This window comes from Miniopterus schreibersii (assembly GCF_964146895.1).
Source record: "Miniopterus schreibersii genome assembly, chromosome: 10".
Classification (NCBI taxonomy): Eukaryota; Metazoa; Chordata; class Mammalia; order Chiroptera; family Miniopteridae; genus Miniopterus; species Miniopterus schreibersii.
Window position 1 is genome coordinate 20,552,480 of NC_138110.1, and position 10,174 is coordinate 20,562,653.

At 39.5% G+C, this 10,174-nt stretch overlaps 1 long non-coding RNA gene across 2 annotated transcripts in view; it reads right to left on the minus strand.

Moving 5' to 3' along the window:
• The window catches only part of LOC308562958, a 53,404-nt gene extending 43,307 nt beyond the window's left edge, over window positions 1-10,097 (minus strand). For both annotated transcript variants that reach the window (XR_013999706.1, XR_013999707.1), the window contains exons 1-2: window positions 9,987-10,097; window positions 5,355-5,395 (exon numbers count right to left, since the gene is read on the minus strand). This is a non-coding gene — a long non-coding RNA (uncharacterized lncRNA). The remainder of the gene's footprint in view (window positions 1-5,354; window positions 5,396-9,986) is intronic.
• Between the last annotated feature and the right edge of the window lie 77 nt (window positions 10,098-10,174).

Consider the following 10,174-nt stretch of genomic DNA (forward strand, 5'->3'; position numbering starts at 1 on the left):
ATGAGCTAAATATCAAAGTCCAAATACATCATAGCAATTTAGAGATGTCAATATGCAACACAAAAGGAAGCAGGTTGTATGAAACCCTACTGTGTAATTGCTCATAAAGGCCTTTCTGGCTGACACTGATGGTCACCTACACAATAGTCTTTTCCAGCTTCTATACTTGGCAGAGCCCACTTTCTCAGACAGAAGCTGAAAAAGCCAGATACCTGTTTTCCCAGCTACTTTTGCAGCTATGGCATGGGCATACAACTCAATTCTGACCAATGAAACAGGAAAGATTGCCCTTCTTGATAAAGTGACACGTAAGGAGGTTCAAGATGGTGGCAGCGTAGAGGACACACTAAAATATACAACTATATATAGAGCATTTCCTCCTGAGAGACAACTAAAGGCTGAACAGCTACTGCGCCACAAACAAAGGAAAGAGACTGAATAGAGAAGGCCAGGAAATCATTAAGAGTTCTCTGGGGTCTGTGGGAACCTCCAGGATTGGAGGTGCCAGTGAGCACTAATGTTTACCTTCTACCTCAATAGGGTGGGAATGGACTCTATCCAGATGCCCTGGCTGGCCACCTGCAATACTGCAGCAGTGCTTGCCCAGACAAACTGCCTGGAGCCCATGTTGGCCCAAACAAAGGGAGCAAGGAGAGCCAACAGGGTGTCACAACCTATAAGTAATCTCCCTGCTAGAGCCACTCCAGCCTGGCAAAGCCAGCACCCCAGGCACAGCCAGTGCTAGCCTGGCTCAAACAGCCCTGCCAAGACTACCTGGCACACACAGTTTACACAGAGGTCACATCTACACAAACCATTATTTTCAAGACAGTTATTTTGTCTAATTCATATAAACAAATGTAGAAAGTCAAACAAAATGAAAGACAGAAGAATCTCTCTCAATGAAGGAACAATAAAAATCCCTAGAAAATAACCCCATTGGAACAGAGATAAGTAATTTGCCAGAAAAAGAATTTAAAGAAATAGTCATAAGGATGCTCACCAACCTTGACAGTAGAATCAAGTAATTTAGGGAGAACTTCAACAAAGAGTTAGAAAGTATAAGGAAGAATCAAGCATCAAATTAATAAGGAAATAATGGCCTTAAATGTCACATTAGACCAGATCAATATAACAGGCATTTTTAGAATACTTCATCCAAGAACTGGAGAATACTCTTTTCTTTAATCCTCACCTGAGGATATTTTTCCATTGATGTTTTTCCAGAGAGAGAGGAAGGGAGGGAGGCAGAGAGAGAAACCTTGATGTGAGAGAGACACATCAATTGGTTGCCTCCCACATGCACCCCAACCAAGGCCAGGGATTGAACCTGCAACTGAGGTACGTGCCTTGACCAGGAATCGAACCTGAAACCCCTTGGGTCCATGGGCCGATGCTCTAACAACTAAGCCAAAACAGCCAGGGCAAGAATACCCATTTTTTCAAGAGCACATGGAACATTCTTCAGGATAGACTACATATTATAGGCCACAGAACAAGCCTCAATGAATTCAAGATTTAAATCATACCAAGTATGTTTTCTGACCACAGTGGGATGAAACTAGGAATCAATTATAGGAAGAAAACTGGAATAAACACAAACATGGAGACTAAACAACATGCTACTAAACAACCAATGGATCAAAAACTATCTTGAAACAAATGAAAATGAAAACACATCTCTTCAAAATTTGGGGGATGCAGCAAAAGCAGTTCTAAGAGGGAAGTTCCTAGCTGTACAGGCCTATCTGAAGAAAGAAGAAAAATTCCAAATAAAAAAATCTAACTCTATACCTAAAGGAACTGGAAAGAGAAGAACAAACAAAACCCAAAGTAAACAGATGGAAGGAAGTAAACATTAGAGAGGAAATAAAGTAGAAATTAAAAAAAGATAGAAAAGATCACTAAAACTAAGAGCTGGTTATTTGAAAAGATAAATAAAATTGACAAACCTTTAGCCAAACTCATCAAGAAAAAAAAGGAAGAACCCAAATAAAATCATAAGTAAAAGAAGTTACAACCAACAGATAGTATTCTTTAATGATTCTTTGTCTATTTACAAATATATGCCAACAAATTATACAATCTAGAAGAAATTGATAAATTTCTAGAATTACATAATTTTTCAAGACTGATCCAGGAATACAAAATCCAAACAGACCAATTACTAGCAATGAAATTGAAGCAGTAATCAAAACACTCTCAACAAACAGAAGTCCAGAACCAGATGGCTTCACAGGTGAATTCTACCAAACATTCAAAGAATTAATACCTACCCTTCTTAAACTATTCCAAAGATATGAAGAGGAGGGAAAGTTCCCAAACTTATTTTATGAGGCCAGCATTACCCTGATACCAGAAAAAGACACTACATAAACAAAGAAAAGTACAGCCAATATCCATGATAAGCATAGATGCAAAAATCCACAACAAAATATTAGCAGACCAAGTTCAGCCATATATCAAAAGGATCATATACCATGATCAAATGGGATTTATTCCAGGGATGAGAGGTTGGTTCAATATCTGTAAACCAATTCACATGATATACCACATAAAATGAAGTATAAAGGTCATATAATATCAATAGATACAGAGAAAGCATGACAAAATCCAATATCTATTTGTGATAAAAACTTTCAGCAAAGTGGGGATAGAGGAAATATACCTCAATCTGATAAAAGCCATATATGACAAGCCCACAGCTAACATCACTCAATGAACAGCTGGAAGCGTTTTCTTTAAGATTAGAAACAAGCCAAGGATGTACATTTTCACTACTATAATCAACATAATAATGGAAGTCCTAATGATATCAGATAAGAAAAGTAAAAGGCATCCAAATTGGAAAGGAAGAAGTAGAACTGTTATTATTTGCAGATGACATGATGTTATAGAGAGAGAACCCTAAAGATTCCACCAAAAAACTATTAGAATAAATGAATTCAGTGAAGTAGCAGGATACAAAATTAGTATTCAGAAATCAGTTGCATTTGTATATACCAATAACAAACAATCAAAAAGAAATTAAGAAAACAGTCCCACTTACAACTGTATCAAAAGCATAAAATACCTAGGAATAAAATTGAAGATGACACAAATAAGTGGAAGGATATACTGTATTCAAGGACTGGAAGAAAACATCATTAAAATGTCCACACTACCCAAAGAAATCTAGTTTCAGTGTAATCCCTATTAAATACCAATGTCATTTTTCACAGAACTAGAATAACCCTAAAAGTTACATGGAATCACAAGAGACCCCAAATAGCCAAAGCAATCTTGAGAAAGAACAAAGTTGGAGGTACCATGCTATCTGATATCCATCTATACTAAAAGGCTATAGTAATCAAAACAGGATGGTACTGGCATAAAAACAGACACATAAATCAATGGTACACAACAGAGATCCCAGAAATAAACCCATGCCTATACTGTCAATTAATCTATGACAAAGGAGGCAAGGTTAGACAATGGGATAAAGAAAGTCTCTTCAATAAATGATGTTGGGAAAACTGGACAGATATATTTAAAAAAAAAAAAAAAAAAGAATCTAGACCTCTTTCTTATACCATATATAAAGATAAATTGAAAACGCATTAAAGACCAGAAAACATAGGCAATAAACTCTTTTACAGTGGTGACATTGGTATTTTCTTCCACTCTGGGCATTTATCCAAAGAAATTCAAAACACTAGTTCAAAAAGATACATGCACCCCTATGTTCAATGCAGCATTATTTACAATAGCCAAGGTATGAAAGCAGCCAAGGTGTTCATTGATAGATGAGTGGATAAAGGAGATGTGGTAGAGCCCTGGCTGGTGTGGCTGTTGGTTGGAGCATCTTCCCATCCAATGAAAAGGTAGCCAGTTCTATTCCATCAGGACACATACCCTGGTTGTGGGTTTGATCCTCAGTCAGGGTGTGTGCAGGAGGCAACCGATCGATGTTTCTCTCTCTCCCTCTCCCTTCCTCTGTCTCCAAAATCAATAAAAGAATATTTTTTAAAAAGAAGATGTGGTATATGTATACAATGGAGTATTTTACTCAGCGCTAAAAAATAATGAAATAGTCCCATTTGCAACAGCATGGATGGACCTAGAGGGTATTAAGCTAAGTGAAATAAGTCAGAGAAAGACAAATACTGTATGATTTCTCTTATATATGAAATCTGAAACAAACGAAAAAACATGAGCAAAACAGAAACAGACCCATAGATATAGAGAGCAAGCTGACGATTGCCAAAAAGAACAGGTGACGGGACAGGTGAAAATTATGTGTCTGTATTTTATATAGAGAGTGCTGTGGGATTAAGTTGATTCTTTACAAAAGAAAAGATGGTAAATTTTATGTGTATTTTACTACAATTAAAAAGAAATCCTACAGACCAGTTTTCAAACTTTATAAGGCATTGGAATCACCAGCAGGGTTTGTTAAAACACAAATTACTGGGCTCCATCTCCAGAGTTTCAGATTTGGTAAATCTGTGATGGGGCCTGAAAATTTACATTTCTAACATGTTCCTTGGTGATGCCAATGCTGCAGGTCCAGGGATGACACTTTGAGAAGCACAGCTATCGGCCCAAATTGGCCCTTTTAACATAAAATCAACCAATGATTTGCTACAAACAGCCACCACAATTATTCTTCAGCAAAATGAGAACTTTAGGAATGAAAACACTGACATAGGGTAAAAGCATTGGTCCTGGAGTCAGAAGTCCAAGATTTACCATTTACCAAATGTTTTTTTTTTTTTTTGAGCGAGAGTGAGAGAAACATCAATCGAGAGAACATCAATTGGTTGCCTTCTGTACATGTCCGGACCAGGGATTGAATCTACAACCTAGGTATGTGCCCTAACAAGGATCGAACCCACCACCCTTTGGTGTGTAGGATGACACTCCAACCAACTGAGCCACACTGGCCAGGGCCCAAATGTTAATATATACCCTTGAATAAATCCTTCTACTTTTTGAGACTAACGTTCCTTGCCTCTATTTTGGTGCTAGTATCTTTAGCTCTCAGACTAAATTAATAATAAAACTTAGTTTGGGGGTTCTAGGCAGTTTATACTTAGTCATAAAATTTTTGAATGATGTTTCATGTCCTGGGGCTTACAGTTGTAAGTTTTTTGATAACAAACACTTTCCCATAAGTCTTCTTATCTAAGGAGTTCAGGAAAAAACTAAAGTGTACTTTATACAGTAAAAGTGATACATTTGAGAATATTTGCATGAAATCATTTAGAGGTATACCATGAAGAGTTCATCCTTCATAAAAGTCACTTCAAATTTGTAAGTTCTTATTAAAGATTATTTTTTTCAGTAGCTTCTGCAAAAAATTCAAGACTTACCCATTTCATAACTGGAGCCCAGAAAAAAACTGTTCTGAGATCTGAAAGAAAAAAAATTTAGGAATAAAGCAACTATTTTATGTCTTTTAACAGATATCACCTTTCAAAAACCCAAAGATTTATCAATCTAGTATTTCTAATCATTTTTACTATGCATACTTCATACTTAACATTTAGAAAGTCACAATATTAATCTTTCATACAGGCTGTTTTGATTTCCTGGTCAATTATTTGTATTCTTGTGACGTATTAAAAGTTAGCTAAAATATAATGGAGATGGTTTTAAAGACCATTCCCAATGCTTTGTCTTGAACATGAAACTTAATGTTAGTTTACTCATGGATAACATCAAATTGGGGGAATTATAAATTATGGAATATTTGTGATACTATGCCAGCAGATATTTACATATTCCTAATTCTGTTAATATTTGTTATTATAAATGACACATTGCCATAGTAATCTGGTAAGAGTCCTTGTAAAAATTATATATATTATAGTAAAAAAATTAAGAAACTTAATTTTAAAATTCACATGAGAAAAGAGAAAGACTAGATTTGTAAGCTCCTTAATAGTCCTTACTTTAGTTATCTAGTGCCCACAAGCCTTTGGCAAAATATTAAATAAATGTTCATAGAATTGAAAACAATTCTGGTTTCTTAGACAACCTAGAATTTGAGAAGCATGTTTCAGAGCTGAAAGGAAACTCACAAATCATCTCATCTAAATCCTTCATTTCACCAGTGAGGCTCAGAGAGGTTCTGTTACCTAATCAATCAGCCAGTAAGCTGCAGAATTGTGTCTGAAACTTCAGTTTTCTCTTAAACAAGTGCTCTTTAACTACATAACTGCCCACTTTTAACTCTTCCAAATAATACATCTCTTTCAACCTTCAAGGGGACACAGTGACAGGAAAGAAACAGACTTTGTCCATGGTAATTTAAAATGTAATTAAGCAGGATAAAACCAATACATATCAGCACTTTAAATATGGTGTGTGTACTCTCATACCCACTGGATCAACAAAGTGCATTTCTTTTTTCTTTTGTTAATCCTAACCCGAAGATATTTTTTCCATTGCTTTTCAGAGTGGAAGGGGAAGAAAGGGGGGGGGAGGGAGGGAGGGAGGGGAAAAGGGAGGGGAAAAGAGAGAGGGGAGGGGAGGGGAGGGGGAGGGGGAGAGGGGAGAGGGAGAGGGGAGGGGGAAGGAGGAGAAACATCAATGTGAAAGAGACACACTGATTGGTTGCCTCCTGCATGCATCCCAACTGGGGCCAGGGATCAAGCCTGCAACCCAGGTACCTGCCCTTGACCAGAAGAGAACCCCAGACCCTTCAGTCCAAGGGCCAACTGAGCCAAACTGACTAGGGCCATTTATTTCTTAACACACAAAACAACTTTACATAGCACAACAGGGATTTACCAGCAAATTCAAAATTTGAAAAATCCTATTATATTCATGACTGTTAAAATTTTGAAAATCTGCCCTGGCCAGTGAGGCTCAGTTGGTTGGAACATCATCCTATGCACTCAAGGGTCACAGATTGAATTCCTGGTCAGGGCACATACCTAGGTTGTGGGTTCAATCCCTAGTCAGGGTGCAGACAGAAGGCAACTGATCGATGTTTCTCTCTCTAGCTCTCCTTTCCTCTCTCCCTAAAAATAATTTAAGTAAAAATTAAAAACTTTGAAAATTCTATTATAGTCATGACTATTACACCACTTTACTTTGCAAGAATAAGTTGTTTTTATGGATCATAAAAATCACATCTCAAATGGCCTCTTTACCCAAGCATGATACATTTTACTTCTCTTCATCTACTTCCAATTAACATTTCTCAACAGCACCAGCAGGTAAAGATGCATTTATCTATTTTTCTTCCTAGTAGGTGGGCATTCACTGTCATTCATAATAAGGAGTATTTCTGTTACATGTGCATAAATGACATTTAAAAGATGAAATTGACTTAACCCTTTTATTTAGAAACAAAAGAAAGATAGTGAAGTTGAAAAGGCACTAGCTAAGTTAAAACCCAGTTGTAGTTCTGGGCTAATTTGTTGCAGACAAGACCATTCATTCACCCTTAATATTTACTACCTGCTTTACATTGTACCAGACACTGAGATACGTTGGTAAACAAAACACAGTGCTGACTTTTAATGACCTATGCACAGGAAGGCTGCGTCAGTAAAATCCTACCTGGAAGCTGTAAAAAAAACATTTTAGGGAATCTTAATTCTAAAATACACTCATCAAAGCCACACGAATTTCACACTGAGGGAATATCAGCCTCGCAAAATGAAAATGAACCTAGTGATAGCACTCCTTTTTTGGGTGCATTTTGGCCGAATTGCTATCAAAAGCTGACCAGGTAGTGCCGGTAAACTAATCTTGGACTAGCTACCTACAGACTTCTTGTTATGTGAAACAATAAACATTTAAGCCATTTTAAATCAAATCTTCTGTTACTTGTAGCCAAAAGCCCACACACCCTGATAATTAGCCCTACAGGAAAAAAATAAGCCTTTCACAACAGCAATACAATGGCTAACTACTGGAACTGAGTTACTAGGTTCCGAACACAAGTTCTAATGCCCTAAGGTATCCCTTATATGTAAGGAAATAACTCCTATGCATCTAGAATGGTACTGGCTCTAGGATGGTGCCATCCTTGGGAGGTTTGAGAAAACAGTCACTCAGAATCATTTTCAGTAGGAACCCTGGTTGAGAAAGGCTGAACATCCAGTAGAGCAACATTGCCTCACTCCTCCGCCTACCTGAAACCACACTTCCTCTCTCCCCATCCAGTCACCACCCCTCAGCCCCGCAAAAAACAAACAAACCTCCTGATACTAAACTACCATATATTGGCAAGCATAGAAAGTTATCCTTACTCATATTTCTTCCCAAATACTTTATTTTCTTCCTCCAAGGACAATTCACTTCATTCACCTCCTTCCTGTTTTCTATCAGGAAACATCTAATGAAACCAGTCTTTTTCTAACCCATGCCTATATTCCACAGCCTGTAAGCCCTGGACACAACATGGGCCTTGGGCTTGTGAGAATCGAGGGCTCAAAATTCTAATTTAGCAATTTTCTAGATTTGAAGCCATGGAAGTTCTTCAGTTTCTCTGGGCCTAAGCTTTCTGACTTATAAAATGAGAAAGGAAAACACCTTATTCTCATGGGGCTGCAGAATGTCCCTCAATTTGGATTTATGTTATTCTATTTTATACAGTAATTATTATATCACTGGGTATACAAATTACAGTGTCTGTAAGTGCCTGGCACAGTGTTGGGCAGTGTGCAAAAAATGGTAGCTTTTTATTATTCCCTGTTCGTCATCCAGAAGACGCAGGTGAAAAGAAGATTGCCATCAAGCACGTGGTAAGCTTTGATCAACTCAAAGTCCAAATTTCACACACACTTGTGAAAAAGGAGCATACATATTTTTTGAAGTATGTACCAAATCGACTGCCAGAGTTCAGGGCTCACTTGTCTTAAAGCCAACACAAAGGAAAAAGGAGTAACCCAGAGGGTCATATTATAATGGGTGGTGAAAAAAACAGAACAATAGTTCACTGGGAGGTGGAGGCCGGGCAGGGACATGAAGGAATTTTCTGTATGGACATGTTCTAATTCTATTTTGATAGCTGATAGTGGTTTGGGTTACAAGAGTGTATATATTTGTGAAATTCATCCCAATTTAAGATTTGTACATTTGATTGCATGGGAACTTTGCCTTAAAAAAGAACTGTAAATAAATATTGACCTCTAACACATGGGGCGAATCGTACTAAGGTCTGCATTAAAAAAAAATAAGGTGGTTTGATAGAACAGATGGATTCGTGTGATATAGCAAATATGGCAAAATGTTAACTGCAGAATATACAGGGTGTGCCCCCCCCAAAAAACATATACACACTTGAACAGCTGATAGTTTAATTTTGAAAATGAAATGTATTTGTAATAAACACTGCCTTTATAATTATTCTAAGTGTGTGTATACATTTGCTGGGGGTGGGGAGGACACCCTAGATGGTAGATATGTGGGTGTATCCTTGTAAAAGTCTGCCTAATAAAAAAAATTGGAATCAGAAAGCAAACGCAATATGAGGGCCACCAAGGCTTTTGAAAGCAGGGTTCTGGGGCGGGCATGCCCTGACGGCTCACGGAAAACCTCAGGGCCTCCCCGCCCTCCCCACCCACACCAACCGGGCTGGGGCAGCCGGGGCCCCCAGCCCGGCGCCGCGGCCGCCCGCTCGCCCGGTCTCAGTCCGTTTTCAGAACACACTCCATCACCTGGTTTCCAGAACTCAGATTGCGCAGTGGTCTCGTCATCATTGACCAGGGCGAACAGTTACGGCGGAGCGGCCTCCCTAACCCTCCCTCATCTCTGGCCTAGCCCTCCCTCATCGCCCCGCCCGGTCCCCTCGGTCCCCGGCCCCACGTCGCCTGTAGCATTGCTGTAATCCTCTTAGGCTCCCAGCGAGCAGCGCCGCCAGCCATGGGGCCCAATCATATAAGGAAAATACTGCGGGCTCATCTGGGGGCTGCACTGAGGACCCGGGGACACCCCCGTCAGCTACGACCCTCGCCGCATCCCCACCGCCCGCCCCAAAGACGAACCTCCCCGAACCCACTCCGCTGGGGCTCCGGCCGCCCACCGACCCCAGGCGCCTGGGCCTGGGCCTGGGCCTGGGCTCCGAGTCTACGCAAACGCCCGCCCCCGCCGAGCCCGGCTCAGCCAATCCCCGAACGCTCACCGAACGTCCGGTCCCGCCCACCGGCGCTTTCCCCAGTATGGTGTCCGGGCG